The sequence below is a fragment of the Rousettus aegyptiacus genome, unplaced genomic scaffold (genome assembly GCF_014176215.1).
Source record: "Rousettus aegyptiacus isolate mRouAeg1 unplaced genomic scaffold, mRouAeg1.p scaffold_m13_p_1, whole genome shotgun sequence".
In the NCBI taxonomy this organism is placed as follows: Eukaryota; Metazoa; Chordata; class Mammalia; order Chiroptera; family Pteropodidae; genus Rousettus; species Rousettus aegyptiacus.
Genome location: NW_023416284.1, coordinates 80,661,783 through 80,680,405, shown reverse-complemented (window position 1 = coordinate 80,680,405; position 18,623 = coordinate 80,661,783). Strand labels below are relative to the sequence as shown.

Genomic DNA, 18,623 nt, shown 5'->3' with positions numbered 1-18,623 from the left:
GAGCCACTCCCCTTCGTTTCTAATCTGAGGTAGCTCCCATTATCAGCTGGCCTTTTCCCTCTCCCTAGGGCCCAGTTTACGATACCTGCTGTCTTGTTCCCTTTTCTGTAAGGTGCTATTGTGTAAGGTGGGAGAGCAGATACTCATGTGGGTGTGCTGCAGCTCAAACGTGTTTATCTGCACTTGAACTGTGGAAAGCTTTCTTGTGGTATCTGTCACCTTTCTTTAGGGTTGCAAGGGTCCTCTTCTTACCACCCACGGTAGCATATTTGAGCTCTCCTCAAAGACAAGCCTTTACAGAAGTTAGGCAGATGTAATTTCCCAGGCACGTCAAGCATTGGGAAAGACATGACTAAAACATTAAGCTTGTACAAGGCCTTACACTCTCACCTCCTCTGACAGTCACACTCCTGGCCACATGAAAACATGGGATTCTGGCTGAGTCTTTTGCTAAAATGAGAAATATCATCTTCTTTGGTTTAGATATCTCTGTATGCACCACCAGATCCGAAAACACACAACAGATTCCACTTTTGCTCATTTTCAACCCACAGTGATTTCCAGAAAGTAGGGCTTTGCAACAGAAAAGCTTCCTGGACCTCAGGCAGGGCTGTACCAATGAATCCAGGCTATAATTCTGATCGCACCCTGAAAATCAGTAAAGCTCACTCGGCACTCAGTATGCCCACCTAACTGTCTGCCATCACAGAAATCTATTCAAAGTGCTCATTGCTGCGATTGCAGCACTATGTTTGGGGTGTGCAGGGAAAATGACATTTGTTCTTTGGTTAATGTGTCTCTCTCAGCCCCCAGAGTCAGTAAACAAACAAGTTGTCCTTGGAACAAAGGCCTCCCTTTCAGCATCTCCCCGATTCCGAGCCACAGCTCAACAGTGAGGCCAGCAGCCCTCCATCAGGCTGTGTGCGGCACCGGCATTTTTGGCCCTCTGAGGCCTGCTGTAGCATTTTGAGGACGCCAAATTATTGATGGGAACAGGTGCTCATAATTTAGCATAACCCACCCGAGGCTCATTTCACTTTCTCTGCAAACCTCTTGATTTAGGAGTGAAAATGCCTGGCTCCTCTTAGGCTGGCCTGTAAACATCTCGGTCTGGATTTGCTGAGGTGGGTTTCTAAATTTAATTGCCAGTTTCCATGCCATGTGATGGTGTGTGACAGGCCAGCTCACCCTGTGAGTTAGCCAAGGGGTTTTAAATAAATGCTTTCTGACGGAAAGGATGATAAAGATTCCTGTTATTCACCACTGAGCCTGGAGAGTGGGCCGGTCTGGGTTTTACCGCTGAGCTGCTGTGGTGTTGATCTCCTGGGCTCCCTCACCACTTCCCACTGGCTAGTAAGAGAGGATTAAGGCTCCTGCAGAAAGAGCTACAGCAGGGCAGGAGGCCTTCACCAGCCCAGCCTGTCCCAGGTCTCTGTGACCTTGGAACACAAATAGCTCTGTGGGCCAGCCTCAGCTTCTCCACCTGGAAAGAGGAATTGTTAACAAAAAATCAGGAAAGCAGTGAATGCTTGGAGCTTTGAGCAAGCATGATATAGGTGTACAATTATAGTACTGTTAGTGAAAGCATCCACAGAATCCCAGACAACAAGCACTACAAAGAAAGCAACATTATTCTTGAGCATAGCCTTGAAAATACCAGTAAAAATAAAACGAGGCTGACAATATTTGTATTCTCCCTGATTATTTCCTTACGAAGCCCTCTCATCAATGAATAGTTACTCAATATCCCTCTAAAGTTAGTACAGTCTGAGAAACAGCAGCATCTGCCATGCCTGGCAGCTTGTGAGAAATGCAGAGTCTCAGGCCCCACTCCATTCCTTTTGAATTAAAATGCGCTGCTAACCAAGCTATCCAGGTGATGCATATGTATTTTAAATTTTCAGAAGCCCTGCTCTAAAGCGGTGGCTGTCAAACTTTAACTCACATAAGAATTTCCTGGAAGGCTTATTAAAACATTGCTGGGCTCCCAAATCCAGAGTTTCTTACTCAGTAGGTTTGGGACAGTGTTGGATCATTTGCATTTGTACCAGGTTTTCTAGTGATGATAATGCTGCTGGTCCGAGACCCACACTTTGAGAACTACTGATAAATATCCCTCGTAGCAGCTGTTTTGTGATGTCTTACTTCCCAGGTCACCAAGGGTCCACCTTCTCTCCTTTATGTGCGCCAACCCCTTCAGTCCCTGGAATTAATGTACTCCTCTCTCAAAGTGTCTTAATTCCTAACTTTTTAATCATTTCTGAGCTCTTGAATTCAGTCCATGTTTCTTTATCTCTTTCCCTAGGAAGTTCTGCACTAGACATGGAAAACTAGAGTTCATGCTGTGAAAAAAAATGGAAGTATTTTGTGAAAATCTTACTCTTTTTTCTCCCATGTAGTTCTAAACTTCCACTTGTTTTTTTCAGCTAAAGTTATGCTACTGGTCTGCAAGGAGCTTGTTATAACACGACTACCACAGGATAACCAAGTGCAATTTTTCTAAATCACAGGATACAGTACAATTTTTAAAATCACACCAGCAATATACTAACACATTTAATTAAAACAAGCAATCCTGAAGAATAATGAATTCAAAGCAAAAGTCAACCTTTATGTCATCACCCTCCTTATCCCCTATTTCATTCTCCCAGAACTAATGAATATTGGCAGTGATGTGTATATTCTTCTGTGCCTTTACATATGCACATATACATAAATATAGATAGATATAATATAGATACGTCTGTATATATTGACATGATCATGCCATAGTATGGTTCTGCGATGGTTCTTTTATTAGTTAACAATATTTCTCAGAGAGCCTTTAAAGTAAGGTGGCTCTACTTCATTCTTTTTAAAACTGCATGGCTATATTCCATAATATAGACATAGTTTATTTAACCATTCTATTGATGTCCATTTGTGTTATTTCCAATATTTTATTACTGCCAGCAATACTAAGTTAACATGCTCATAAGATCCAGCTGAGAAGCGGTCTCCAAACAGGTGGTATCAATTTACATTATCCCCAGCTGCTTTGAAAGCATTTGTTTCTAAACCCCTCATCAATGCTGGCTATCATCAGTCTTTTACATTCTTACCAATATATTGGGGATATCTCACTATCTAAGTTTGCATTTACCTAATTACCATTTGAGGTTAAATATCTTTCCGTAAAATTATCAGCCACTTTATTTCCTTTTCTTGAAATTACTTATTTAAATTCTTTGTTCTTTTTCTATTGGCATGGTGGGGGCGTTTTTTTTGTGGGATTTTAGAATTTATTTTCTTTTTCTTTTTCTTTTTCTTTCTTTCTTTCTTTCTTTCTTTCTTTTCTTTTTTTTTTTTTTTGGTAGAGGGCAGAGAATAGGAGAAATAGTCTAGATATTAATCTTTGGTCTACTAAAAATGTTGAAATGTGTCATCCAAGTCTCTCACTTAACTTTGCATAACTTTATTTTATCTTTTGACCTACAGGACTTCTAGTTTTTGTACAATCTATAATACAATTTCCACTGAATCTATGCATTGCTAGAAATCAGATTCTTCCAATCTGCATTCTTCAGAGAAATAATCTCTTGAACATAAATGAAAAGAACTTGGGAGAGGAAGTTGCAAATAAACTTAGTAGGAAAATAAAAGAATCACATACCTCCTACCTTCCTTTTCTTTCTAGCCCCTGACAGGAAGTTTGGGTTTGATAAGAGGTTTAGAAAAATAAGTACACTGGTTTGGAAATTCGTACAAAAGTATTGAGAAGAAGTCATATTTCTGTGCATCTTGCAGGCAGAGGGAAGGACTACCTTTGCTCCAGATTATCTTTTCAAAAATGTTTGCACAGAGAACAGCCTTGGATGACAGAGGTAGTGTTTCCCTCTGTAGCACAGGACTGGTTTGTTTGCTGTTCAGAATAACAAAGATAACATGTTCCCCAAGTAAAGATTGGCAGGCTTGCTTACAGCCCATTACAAAAGACTGGGGTTTCCTAACCTTAGGGCCTCTCTCCTGTAACATACTCTATTGCATGTGGAGGTGTCATCTGGCCCTGTTTGCCCACACTGTGGGAACTGAGGCTTGGGAACCAGCAGAAGAAAATGATGATGCTCTGGTTACTACAATTGCCACAAGTATCAAATTGTTCTCTACCCCAGGAGCCTCATATCTTCTTCCAGCATCCATAAATGTGTCATGGGGTAACTTGTCAACTTTGCGAGTAAGTAAGATCTTGAAACCTCACACTTCCCAATAGTCACCATGTAATGAAAGATTAAAACCTTTCACAAACTCAAGTCTGTTCCAGTCAGACTTATCTGCCTACAATACAAAAGTATCCAATCAAGTTCTTCTCTTATACTGGTCCTTAAATGGTTAAGGAGAGATCTGTTGTAAAGATTTTTTACACTTTGTATATAATTACTGCAAGTCTAACATTCAAAAGGTTTTCATGTAGAGGAAGTAGATTTATTCTATGCAGCTACAGAGCAATGAACTCAGAGGCTCTGTATATATTTTCAGATCATTATATAAGAAAAAAAAATTCTAAAACTTAGAGTTATTCAAAATAAATTCTGAGGAAATAAGCTCACTGCTAACTTAACGATTTATGGGACCGCTATGTGGGGAAGAGATTAGACTAGAAGATTACAAAGATTCCTTCAAATTTAAGATGCTACAGGTAAAGAAGAGTATTTTAGTGGACCATTTAATCGATTTGTTTTCATAGCAAGTAATGGAGAAGGTGAGCTGGTAGATCCATCTGGGACTCTCAGAAGGCTGACCTTAAATGACCATCATGAGTTTAAGGTCTAGTGCTAAGTCTTGCAGAAACTCAGTCAAGTCTAATTCACCCACACGTGTGTTTGTGGTGGAGAACTGATTCATGTTAACCTAATTCACTGAGAGCCTGATTTATAAACCAGAAAACCAGTACCTTAATTTTAAAACAAAAGTCAAACTTTTTTAATAACTATAATTTTCTAGTCCAATATGCAGGGTACCCTATCCCTTTCCAGTTGCTAAGTACTAAAAAACAGAATTAATAACCAGATGTTTGTCTAGTACACAAATCTAAGTAAAAGAGATCAAATGATCCTGGAGCTTGCTTTATCTGATGGGATGCATTAAACAGTTTCATTAGATGCTGTTGAAATTTCTCTTTCCCAATGGAGGATATACTTTTTTAGAAACCAGAATGTTCTTGTGCACTAAACGCAATGTCTTTCTTCTTTGACAGTCCTAGAAATATTCAACGATTCTTAGCTTCTTCCTCCCTTTCTACACCCTATGAGGCTCATCACCATACTATTTGCACTTTATAAGAGGTTTATGCATAGTATCAAGTTTGCACAGTATTACTTATAAATCTCTTTTTAGATTGGCTGCTTCCTACATATATCTAAGAAGATATCTTAACTTTATCAGTAATAGAACATGGGATACATCCTTAGGCTTAGTTTCTAATTCCAAGCTCTACCATCTCTTAGCTGGGTGTTTTTTGTACAGGATAACTTCTATAAGTCTCAGTTTCCTCATATATACTTATGGTTAAAGATCAACAATCATGTGCATAAAAATACTTTATAAATCTAAACACCTAAAAAATCATCAAGTAATAATCATAATAACTATAGATAATAACAGCTTATAAGCCACGTTACGATTGATGGCTTTCCTGTGTACAGTTCATTCTATCTGTGATGTGAGGGTCTTATGAGCTTTTAGTTTTCAATTTCAATTGGCATTTTATTTATTTTGCCCTATATTCTGGTTCCCATCTTATTTTTGAGATCCATAGCTGTCTCTGTAATGGTATGTGTTGGAAGATTTCATTTTCCAGCACTATAAAAGGAAAATTGTATGGAAAATTGTGCACAGAGGGTTGTTATCCACAGAAGTGTGCTACAGTGAGAGGAACCTGTTGTAGTGAGCAGAATTTCATACAAGTTCGTTCTGGACCTTTTACTGTGAACAGGATGTTTTGCCAAAGATGGGCAATGAGACATAGCAAGGAGAGAAAGGGATATGCCAGCAGCAAAACCGTGTGGGCAGCAGAGCTGGCGGCTAGCAAGCAAAAAAGTCTGTCACATTTTGCACCACAGACAAGAGCTTGTTGAGATTCGCCTTTCAGATCCCAGACGAGGACACGTCTCAGCTGCTCCAGGAAAGATGGTTGCCTCCCTGCCACAGCACTCGGCAGTTTCTATTTTGATTCCAGTGTCCTGGCTGAAACAAAGGAACTCGGAAGAGCATCAAAAAAGAGAAGTAACTCGAATTCTTTTCAAATTATAAGTTTCAATGCAAAGGAAGATAAAGGACATGACTTAATTTTCCCAAGTTAGTTCATTCATTTTCAATGCCAAAAACCAACATCAGTCTAACACAGTAATCCACTTACTGAAGGTGAAAGCCAAGGTGTGAAAAGTTCTGTGTTGGCAAAGTTTTGCATCAACTGCTGCCTCTAAACAACATGTAAAAATGTGTCATTTAATTTTAGCCTTATAATAAATAAACGCTTTCCCAAACCCACTCAGGAGCACAGGCTGTCACTAGGTGTGCTATGAAATCAAACAAAGGATTCCATCTGCTAAAATGTACAAGGGCCAGGACTGAGGACTCCATCATTTTTTATGTTCTTGTGAGTACTCTTAACAAGTGTGAAAGTGTCCCAACTAAATCTTTTAGTCAGGTTTTGCTGTGCATATATAGACCCAGGTGGGGGGCAGAGGGAGGAAGCACACAAGCATGTGTGCATGTGTGTTCTATATTAAAATGTATCAGAAAAGAGTGAAAAATGAAGCAAATGAGTAAGGTACCAAAGACCATAATTAAAGACGCTTGAGAGCAATTAGATGGTATTAACTCATTCATTCAACCAACCCTACCTATTGTGTTCCTCCTAGATACCAGACATTGCGCTGGGTCCCCAGGGAGACACAGAAGTGACAGACACAAAGTTACTGTCAAGAAACTCCCAGTCTAATTAATACACAAACAATGGTGACACCAAGCAGAAGAGCCATAATATAGGGCAGGTGAAACACTTTAAAGTCTCTGAGGATGACAGGTATTGCCACATGTCATCTTCTACGAGTACTGAGGACATCTGAGAAGGGGCTTGGTGAATAAGTCTTACTGCCAGAGGTGAAGTTTGTTGAGTCCCTTATGGAAAAGAAATGTGAAACACATAGGAAAAAAAAAAAAGAATAGGTTACAAGGATGAGTTTATGGTATGAGGAAAGAAAAATATACCTACATAAGGAATATGCAAAATTTTTCTATTTTTTAGCCATGAATTTTAGCAAATTTAGCAATATTAAACACTGTTCTTGTAAATTAGAATTACACATAAGGCAAGATTGGGCTCTGATGTTTCTTTTTTTCATGGATATTGAATACAAATACTGCCATCCTAAGAGAGGACGTTCTTGGAAATATTATTTCCCCTAGGCCTCTCCTCGGTAACTCCGATCACAGCATCATTAGGATGTTTGGAAGTTAATTGGGAAACTGAGATGTCCACAAGCCCAGGCACTGAATTTACAGTTAAGAAGTCACTTCCTCCAGAAAACTCCCTGAATCAGATCCATTCCTCTGATTCTTGAGTGCCTACTGTGTGCCATGCACCATGGGAGAGGGCAGCTGGTGGTCAGGGTTAAATGAGACACCATGCAGGCTCACACTTAGATGCCTGCCCTCTTTACTCCCAACCCACATGCAGCTAGATGTTCAGAGCTCTCACTAGCCCTTTTCTCTGATGGTTGAGTTGCTTGTCTGAATACCCTGCTGATCTGTGAAGTCCTTGGGCAAGGACGATGACTTTTATCTTTGTATTTCCAAAGCCTGGCACATTCTAACAGAGCGGAGAAGCAGCTCACCTTACAGATATTTCTTTGTATTTATTTAAGGATTTTATTTTATACGCTTACCAACATACCAAATTTGGCTCATTGCACAATATTTTTTAAACTTATTTATTTTTCATTTCTTTTTGAATAAACATTTTTATGTATGAATGTGTTTAAATCTTTCCATTTGTCTCTATATTATGCAATGACCATTTTAAATGCAAATATAAGAGCATGCAGAATCACTGAAATGATATAATTTTTATTTTGTAGCTCATGTATGCATATATATTTTATCCTTATCAAAACATTGGAAACACTGAATAAAATTAACCAAACTGAAAAAAAAATTAACCAAATTGTGTTTATTTCACCTCTTCATATGTGCTCATCCTACCAACACTTTCTATCTTCAGCTTACTGATAAATAAGAAAGAACCAGAAGAAAAGGAACTATGAGTTACCCTATCTCTTTCTTTTCTTTATGTAGTCATTTTCAGAATCAGCATTTAGCTAATACAGGGAAATAACATGAATGAGAAAGGATATTATAGAATTCCTTCGTAGTTGGTATTTATTAGAATACCATTGCCTTCTTTCCATAGTCAAAGTATGGCCTGGTTCTAATCGAAATCATGGTCCATTCTTCTCTTTCCCCATATCTTCCCCTTACTTACCCTCTCCCCTCCTCGGTTTACTCAGTTATGGGCATGAGACACTTGCCTTGTGCTCACTTTGAGTCTCGCTGGACTCCCATGCATCATAAGTCCACTGGTTCCATGCTCATGGGGCATCGCGAATGCTACATGTGAATAGGGCAGCAGAAAAGTGTAGACACGCTGTTACAAGTATCTCCTCTGCTCATATGCATGCTCCACCGTCCCTTCGGACTTCACTCGCAAAACATGGCTTCAAGGATAAAGTTATTAAGAATTTTAGGATGGCAACATCCAAGACCTTCTGAATGCAAGGCCTTGTGCAACTCCACAAGTCACATGCCCATAAAGCAGGCCCTAGCTGAATTGAATGGTCACAACCAATCATACCTTATTCCAAGCAATGGCTGGATTGAAAATAGCTAAAAGAGACAGCCTCATAGCTTCAAGACTAGAACAATAAAGAATACCACTATTCCAAGTCAGAAACACTGAACATATTACAATGCGACTTTAAAAGCCATCAGACATGACTCTGACATTCTATTAAATTCAACAGACATTTATTGTGCTCAGCACTAGGCAAAAACCCATCAGGAGAGGGGTGGGTTGGGGGAATGGTCCTTGAATGAATAGACACTGTCCCTGACCTAAAGAAACTAGTCTAGCTTAGGAGACAGATAACTGCAGAACAGAATTGCCAGACAGATTATGGCCACTGCTGTGATGGCGAAGGAAGGAAGGAAGGAAGGAAGGAGGAAGAAGGAAGAAGGAAGGATCGTTGAAGGAAGGAGAAGGAAGGAAGCGGCTGTAGTATGTTGGTATCTATGCTATGTTGAGGTTCTTGTCTTTACTTTCCATCCTCCATCCCTCCCCGCCCTCCCTCACCTGCAATCACGCCCCAAGAAACCATCCCGCCCAAAGAAAGAAAGAAACCAAGCAAGCAAGCAAGCAAGCGTACACTGCGGAAGCCAAGGGAGAGAGTATCTGATTTCAACTGGGGAGACAGAGGTTTATGAGCTATAGATGCCATTTGAACTGGTGAGTAAAATATTGATAAAGGATGGGGAAAGGACATTTGTCTTAGCTTGAATTCCCCTGAGAAGTAGAGCCTGAGACAAATGTTTATATGCAGGTAGTTTATTTTGGAAAATGATCCCACAAAACAGAAATGAAAGGATTAGGAAGAGGGAAAGACAATCCAAAGATTTATCCCTGAGCTGGTAAGTGTTCTGGGCAAATGGGGCCTAGTCCCACTGGAAGCTACTGAGGAGCCATGTAGAATGCACTTCTGCCCTAAGATTCTTGGGCAATAATTTGTCCACTGGCTCTCAGTCCTCACTGGTCCAGGGATGCCCCAGGACTGTTAATGAACTCCTTAGTGTTTCCAGGTTTGCACATGCCCAAGAACGGCTGAGCAGGCTCCCCTGGTTATCCCACACCATAGTGGAAGAGAAGCCCGCCCAGAGGCAGACAACTATACGTGGTGCAGCTGAAGTGAGGTGTGGTCCGGCTACACCTGTGCACTGCTGGTTGCCACAGCAACGCCTGGAACAAAAAGGTGTGGTGTGAAAGAAACATTAGAGATGTTCTACACAACACCTAGCTAGCCCAGTGCTTCTCAAATTCGAGGATGCGTCAGACTCCCCGGAGGGCTTATTAACACGGATAGATGGGCCCCACCCCAGAGTTTCTGGTTCAATAGACTTAGAGTTGAGGCTGAGAATTAACATTTCTAATATGTTCTTTGTTTGGGCATTAAGACTTTTGAAGACAGCTGTCCACTCCATACAGGGACACGAGACTGATCTAGCAAGAGAAAGAAAAGAAGTTTCTTAAAATGAAAAAAAAAAAAATTGTGCATATCTCGAGGAAGAGCATAAATAGACTTCCTAACAATAATAGAATTGGTATGCATTCATGTGTACCCTTCACCATGGATAATCTACTGTGAAAAGCTTGTCCATTAATAATCTAATGAGAATTCAACAGCCAAAAGTAAAGAAGGTTGATGTTGGTTATTCTGTTTGTGCCTTATCCCCACCTCAATCCAGATCTTTTCTGTGTGGCAGGAAGGATAATCTCTCTGGACAGGATCATCCAGATTGGCCAATCAGAGATACCATTAGGAAACCAAAAAGTACAAGAAGAGAGAGTTAGGGAATTTAATGTCCCTGTTCACTCCATGCCTCTCCAGGTCGGCCAGTGGCTGTGTTCCCATTTAGTTACCCTCCTGTTGGGGCCTCCACTTGTTCATTTCTCATCAGGCTCTGATAACCCTTATTGCCCCTGGGGCCTCAGGAAGATCACAGCTCCTTACCGTTCCTGGTCCTGGGTGCCTCATCATCCCAGGTTGGTTCCCTTAGCTCTGCCCAAAGTGCTTCATTACTATTCTCTTCAGTTCAACCATCTTCTTTCTACCAGGATCCTGGCTATTAACGATGTCTCAGGAAAAAAAAAAAAAAAAAGTGTCAGGTAAAGCCACATAAGTACATCAGTATTTCCGAGCCTTTTGATATGATGAATAACCCCGATAATCCTCAGATGATATTGAAATTTCAAGACTCAACTACAGGATAAAATGAAATATAAAATGAAAAAGTGGATGAGTAACACATAAAAATAAACCAAGGCCTTGAAATGATTGCAGCAATTAAAGATGTAACAAAAAAGTAAGGAGAACTTGATGGAGACAGATTTTTCTTTCAAACCCTAAGGAATTTGCTTTCGGCAAGGGAGAGGCCCCAAAAGTGCTAACTTGTGCTATGTAAAATTATTCCCCATCTACACACGCTCTGGGAACACAGAACACTGGCAGGAGAAAAGAACGCATGATTTAGGCTGTGGACATGAAAGCTTTCAGAAGCATCTTGGGAAATGAAAGATAAGATCAGACCAGAAATTAAGTAATCAGAGAACACACTGATAACGCAACATGTTGCAATCAATTTAAAGTTCATAACTTGCTTGATTTATGCATCCATAACAAAAATCACTCAAAAGCTGGTGGCTCTTTAGTCAGTTTTAACTCTATTCTATGGCACTCCCCTACCCCGACTCCCGACCACCCCACCCCCACCCCCGCCTTCCTGCCCACAGCCCCAGGCTCTGCCTAGAGTTTTTGGTTCAACATCTCAGAAAACACAGGGTGTTTCTGCTTCTGTCTTGGGGACTTTGTGCAAGTTAGAGTGGCAAGGAGGAGTCGCCACATTCTTCGACAAAGACAGCAAGTTACTTCAGATCTCAAAGGGACTTTCTAAGTGAGGCACTTAAGTGAGACAGTCGGTGTTGTACAGTGAGGGAGGATTTTGTTTTAGCCTTACAGCTCTTCTCAAAGGCCCTCTGTTCTATTTTCTCTGTGTTGACACTGTGCTCTGTTGTTTCCAGATTTCCAAGGTTAAATCCGGCACCCTTATTAAGACTGTTAGAGTTCTTCAGAATTTCTAGAGCTTCTCTGCTAATCCGATGTGTGTAATGCTTTTCTTTCAGCTGGGTGTTAATGTAGGGTGAATCAATCAATGCTTTTGTTCACTACAGCAGAATTTTTCCCCATGTGATAATCTAAGATGTGTTCTGTGTCCTTAATCTCTTTATCAATGAGTTGTTCCGGTTTCTGGGTTATAGTATTTTACCTCAGTTGAGAGAATGTCATTATCATCTCAAAAACAGTTAATATTTATTGAACATTTACTATGTGCTAGGTAATGCATATTTAAGTACTTAATCCTATAGTAATCCTGCGAGGTGTCCCCATCTTTACAGATGAAGACACTGAGCTCAAGAGATACTAAGAGACTTATCCAAGATCAAGATGCTAGTAGGTGCCACAGCTGGGATGTAAATCCAGCTGGCCCATTTTTTATCGAACCCAGTCATTCTCAGCCAGGAGTAACATTACCCACCAGGGAATGTGGCAATGTTTGGAGACACTTTTGGTTGTCACCTGGTATCTAGTAAGTAGAGGCCAAGGATGCTGCTAAATATCCTGCAATGCAGAGGACAGTCCACTATGAAGGATTATCCAGCTAACCTACGGCCATGCTACCCTCAACAAGCCCGATTCCATCTGATCTCGGAAGATAGCAGGGTCGGGCCTGGTTAGTACTTAGATGGGAGACCACCTAGGAAGACCAGGTGCTGTAGGTGTAAAAAATTAAAAAATAAAAAATAAATAAGGGATTGTAAGCTAACAAGGTCCTTGTAACCTGTGAGGTCAACCAAGGGTTGCCTCATCTAAAAAAAAATGGATCATCCATTCCAAAATGTCAATAGTGCCATCATCAAGAGACCCTCATCTAACCACTATACTATATTATATTCTAATCCTTTTGTTTGTCTTCATGTCTTGCTTGGTAGGATGTCTTAGTTGGAATAGATTCTACCAGTGTCTCTTTTAGATTAACCTTTGATATATTAGAGAAGGAAAGCTCTCCTCTTTCTCATTTTCCTTCATCTCTTCTCTTTCCTGAGTTGGAACAAAGGGCTAGTTAACCACTTAGTAGAGCATTCATTTTGTGACAATAGTGTGTCAAACTCGAATGTTCTGTGATGGTTTATCTGGTTCCAGGGCTGACTTGGTAAGATACACCCAGGCAGCTTTGCAGATAAAATTTTTAAATTATTATAGGAAGTTAAAAGGAGAAAAGAATTCTCTTACAATTACAATTCTTTGCCTTTTCCTATACTTTGAAATATCATACCAATTCTATAGCAGCTTGAAAAAAATACAGGGGCAGAGCTGAAAAGCTACGCTTTCAACTTTTATTAAAAAGCCTTTGATGCCTAGAGGCTCATTTATTTGGGGCAATGCAGTGTTTAGCTCGTGTGCATTGGTCTTTGGGTATGAGCCAGTGAAAAGTAGCACCCAGATATCAAAATGTGGTATTTTCTTCTCCCCAGATCCACAGTCTTATTTCTGAGGTTAATACATCCCAGAAAAGGAGAAAGGCTTCCTTCTCATGCTATTGATGAACTAAAAGGGTGCTGGTAGATTAAATAATTGCTTGAAAAAACACCCTCCCCCCACCTCTCCCCCCCAAAAAAAAACATGAGACCCAGAGACTAGTTTGGAAACTTCTAGAAGGATAGAGTGGAAAAAGGTTTAGAAAATAAAGGTCACAAATGAAGTTGTTAATGAAATGTAAGCCTGGCAGGATGGAGAATTATGGGAACAGATTATAACTTCCAATGTGGCCTGAAGATGGACATGAAAATCGATAATGATTTTTTAAGCACCTGATGAGCGGAAACATCTTGAAACATGTCTGTGTCCCTGCTGCTAAGTACCAATACCCTGACTGAGAAAAGCCATGGGAGAAACATGGATGAACGGTCCTGATATTAGAGGGACAACAGCCCTTCAGTGAACATTCACCTGAATAACCCTCAGTCCCCAAACCCCAATGTCCTAAAGCCCTGTGCACTTCTTGTTCTTTGAGCTCAACTTTTCAGCAATAGAATGAGAGAATGGGCGGCATTTGTCAGGCAAATACTCTTAGCCTGAATATGCAATGTAATCCAGACTTCAATGATCTCCAGCTTCACAGTGCAAACCAATCACCCAGGCTCTTGTTATAAGGCTGATTTTGGTGGGTCTGGGTGGGGCCCAAGAGTCTACATTTCTGACAAGCTCCCAGGCAATGTCAGCCTGGCTGGTCCTCAGACTTCACTTTGAGCACCAAAGATCAAATGAGAAAGTGAAAAGGACTCCAGATTGCTCCAAAGCCAAACAAGTATGAGACACAGAATCTGATCACATCTCACCCCTGCTCTTTGTTGTCAGAGTGAAGTTCAGCCCCCTACCTTAGCAATTCAAGACTCTGGACAGCCTGACCAGCATGCCTGTGCAGCTACCACTACATTCAACTTCTCCCAGACCTGAGCAGGGTGCCCGGCACACCTTCTTGCTTTTTTCACTGCTTCACCCTCTGCCTACATCGTCCTCCTCCCACCCCCCGCCACCTGCTGAAGTTCTGCTTACCTTTGATCCATCCCTCTCCAAAGCCTCTCCAGGCAGGTGGTTGCTTCCCATGGCTGTCTTTAAATACTTCTAATACAGTACATAGAACATCACATGTGATATTTTACTTAGGTTTATAAGCTCCTCCCACATTAAACTAAATCCTCAGAAGCAGAAACCTTATCTTCTTTTTTTAGGTAATCTCACTTCCTCACACAATACCTGACATCTGGTATATGTTCCAAAATATTAAACAAACGAAGGAATAATAACTGCTGCCCTCGTTCTTCTCTTTTCTTCTTCTTCCAAGATCTTTAGGGCCTTAAATGTTTGGGGTTATGTATTTTAAACAGTTTTAAGATAATCATAATAAGAGCTAACTTTAATAGAATACTGATTACATGTTAGACATTGTTTTAAGCACTTCAGTCTTATAAAGGCATTTAATCTTCGTAACAATTTCCACATCCCTATATTTATTCCCATTTATTTATTTATTTTAATGTGGGGTTTTTCCAGCTTTATTGATATATAATAGACAATTAGTTGCTCATATTTATATTGTACAATGAGTTTTTTTTTCAATTATAGTTGGCATACAATATTATATTAGTTTCACTTGTACAGCATAGTGATTAGAGATCTATATAACTCACAGAGTGATCACCCCACTAAATCTAGTACCCTTCTTCCTCCTTACATATTTATTACAATACTGTTAACTATTATCCTTATGCTACACTATCCAGGGATTACTTCTTAATCCCTTTTCTCTTTTTCATCATCTTCCCAACCCCCCTCCCATCTGATAGCCCTCAAAATATTCTCTGTATCTATAAGTTTCTTTCTAATTTTGTTGTTCTTGTTGTTGTCTATTTTGTTCTTCAGATTTCACATGTGCATGAAATCATATGACATGTGTCTTTCTCTATCTGACCCATTTCATTCAGCGCAATACCCTCTAGGTCCATCAAAGCAATATCTCTTTCCATCCCCTTCCTTTTAGCCTGTGTGTGTCTTTTAATCTGAAGTGAGTCTCTTGTAGGCAGCATATGTAGGGGATATTGTTTTCTTATCCATTCAGCCACTCTATCTTTTGCTTGGAGCACTTCATTCTTTTCCATTTGAGGTAATTGTTGATAGAAATGTAGTTATTACCATTCTTTATTCCTGTTTTTGATACATGTTTTTCCTTCTTAAAAAAGTCCCTCCAACATTTCCTGTAATACTGGCTTGATATTGACAAATTCTTTTAGTTTCTTTTTGTCTGGGAAGGTCTTTATCTGTCCTTCAACTCTAAAGAATAGCATTGCTAGATGAAGTATTCTTGGTTGTAGATCCTGGGTTTTCATCACTTTGAATATTTTATGCCAAGCCCTCTGTCCTGCATAGTTTCTTTTGAGAAATCAGCTGCCAGTCTTATGGGTGCTCCCTTGTAGGTAACCTACTGCTTTTCTCTTGCTGCTTTTAAGTTTATCTCTTTGTATTTAAATTTTGGCATTTTTTAATTATAATGTGTCTTGGTATGGGCCTCTTTGGGTTTATCATTTTGGGACTCACTCTCAGAGCTTCCTGGGGTTGTATGTCTATTTCCTTCACCAGGTGAGAGAAGTTTCCCACCATTATTTCTTCAAATAGCCCTTCAACTTCTTGTTTTCCTTCAGGTACTCCTGTGACATGGGTATTTTTACATTTAATCGTGTCCTATAGGCTCCATAAATTATTATTATAGTCTTGGCTTTTTTTTTTCTTGCCATTCTGATTGAGTGTCCTTGGCTTTCCCATCCTTTATATTGGTGGTTTGATCCTCTTCTTTATCCATTCTGTTTATTGACTCTAATATTTTCTTCATCTCAGATAATATGTTCTTCATTTCTGACTGGTTTCCTTTTATAATTTCCATTTCCACTTTTATGGTTTTTATCTCCTTGCTGAAGTTCTCACTGAGTTCATCCACACTTCCCTAAGTTCATTGAACATCTTTATAATTAGTGTTTTGAACTCTGCATCTGTTAGATTACTTGACTCCATTATTCACAGATCTCTGTTCTGTTCTTGCATATGGTTTCTGCTTCTTTGTCTTCCCATTTGGCTGCCTTTCTGTGTCTGTTTTTATGTACTAAGCAAAGCTCTTAAGTCTCCCACTCTTATTAGTGTAGATTTGTGAAGTAGTGTGAAGTAGGTGTCCAGTGGGCACAGTCCTGAGAGGGGTTCAGCTGCAGGCCAAGTTTAGCCCCAGTCTGTGCCCCTCCAGGGCCACCTGTTAAGATTCAGCAAGCAATCCACAGATGCTGCGCTTATAGTTGCCTCAAGAGGCCATGCCAGAAAGCAAGGTCAGCTGCCACCAGTGTGAGTCTTGGAGTTGACTCAGCAAGTTGCACAAGACTCACCAAAGACACAACTGGATGTGACTTGGGTGTGGCTGCAAATTGGGGGAGGTGGAGTTTCAGGGAAGCCTCTGGGAGGAGCAACCTCTGTTAACCAGTTCAATGATATTTCAGCTTTAGTGGCACTGAGTCTGCACACTAGGAGCGGGTAGGGCTCTATGGAGGAACAATAAATACTGCCAGCACTTCTGTCCAGGAGAGAGCCTCACACTTGGTCCTTGCTCCATCAACCCAGTGTTCCTCTGTAAGTTCCTGGTGCTCCCCAGGCAGCCTACCCAATGCTGGTGCTCAAAACAAACATGTCCACCCCTATGATGACCTGGCCTGCTGTAAGAGGCATCTGCAGCTGCCAGCAGCCATAGCCTCTGTCCCACTCAGCCGCTAGGGGACCTGGCCGCCTCATATCCTTGCCTCCTCCTACCTTCTATCATTGCAGAGTGATTTCTTATTTCTCTCTCTGGTTGTAGTGCTTCTGTTCATCTAGATCCCAGGTGACTGTGCTTGCTGCTTGCTCTTTGTTTCTGTCACAACTTTGATTTGGTCACAAGAGGGATGAACAAAGCCTCTATCATTTAAGCCATTTCCCCCTCTCCAGTTCTTTCTTTTTCAATTCCATTATTGGTGATCACTCTTTTAGACTATACCTGGTTGTCCATCCTATCCGCTTTTGGGTCTGCAGGCCTCATTTTAAATATGAGGAAACTGCAGCACAGAAATGTTAAGTAACTTGACCAAAGTCACACAGTTAGGAAGTGCTTGCACCAGAATTTAAACCCAGTCCGTGTAATGTAAAAAAAGAAGAAGTCTTTGGAGAACCCAGTAATCAGACAAATGAACCACAATTCTGTTCTGCTCTTCCTGCCAGTCCAGCCTTACACAACTTACAAAACAAATACCCCTCCATCAAGTTTTGTAGTTACAGTGGCCTCACACTAGAGATGGAATACACCCTGATGTCTTCTTCATGTGTTGCTCATAGCCCTTCTGAAGGGTCATTGATAATGTCAAGTATGACAATCATTCAACAGAGGAAGGGAAGCAAGGGTGTGTTCAGAACCAAGTCGAAGGGTGCGTGAGTGCTCACATCCATCCTCATGGACAAACTCACCCTCAGGCTATTAATAGTAACCCACAACTTCCAGTCAACAATTACAGAGCCACTTAGCCATGAATTAGGTTATAGACTTCACGAGGTGGATCTCTTGACCACACTTGGATCTTGGTCTAAGTACCCATGTTCACTATCATTGAGGAGTTAATGAGAGCCAACCCTTCACTGGCTGCCATTAACCCAACTAGAGCCCTCTAAGAACTTTGAGATTAGAGGACTGGAGGGAGGAACACTGACTTCCTAAGCATGCTATTGAATAGTTTACTCTTTCATTGATGTTTAAAGCTAGGAAGTAAATGAGGCTCCCCACCAGGGAGGCTGAAATTTTGTGGGGTCAGTGTTGTCATTCAGCTTCTCCCTCTGCCCAATCATGCTTCCTCCACTTTCATTGGCCTTAATCACTAGTAAACATCTTGCTTCCAAACTTCATCTCAGCATCTAGAGAAACCAACCTGCAACAGACTGGCCTTGGTATAGGACGTATCCTTCCATTTTTCCCTCTTCTTTCACCTGAGCAAACTCTACATTTTAGAATATCTCAACCTCAAAAAACTACTTACAGTTTGTCCCTGCCCAAGACCATGCATTTCTGTATGTTCATGCTTTATCTCATTGCTATTCTCTCTCAGAATAAAATATCTTTCCCTCCCTTTCCAAACCATCCAC

General features: G+C 40.6%; 1 pseudogene; it reads left to right on the top strand.

Moving 5' to 3' along the window:
- Positions 1 to 12,528: 12,528 nt before the first annotated feature.
- LOC118606630 lies at positions 12,529 to 12,646 on the top strand (annotated as a pseudogene).
- The last annotated feature ends 5,977 nt before the right edge of the window (positions 12,647 to 18,623 follow it).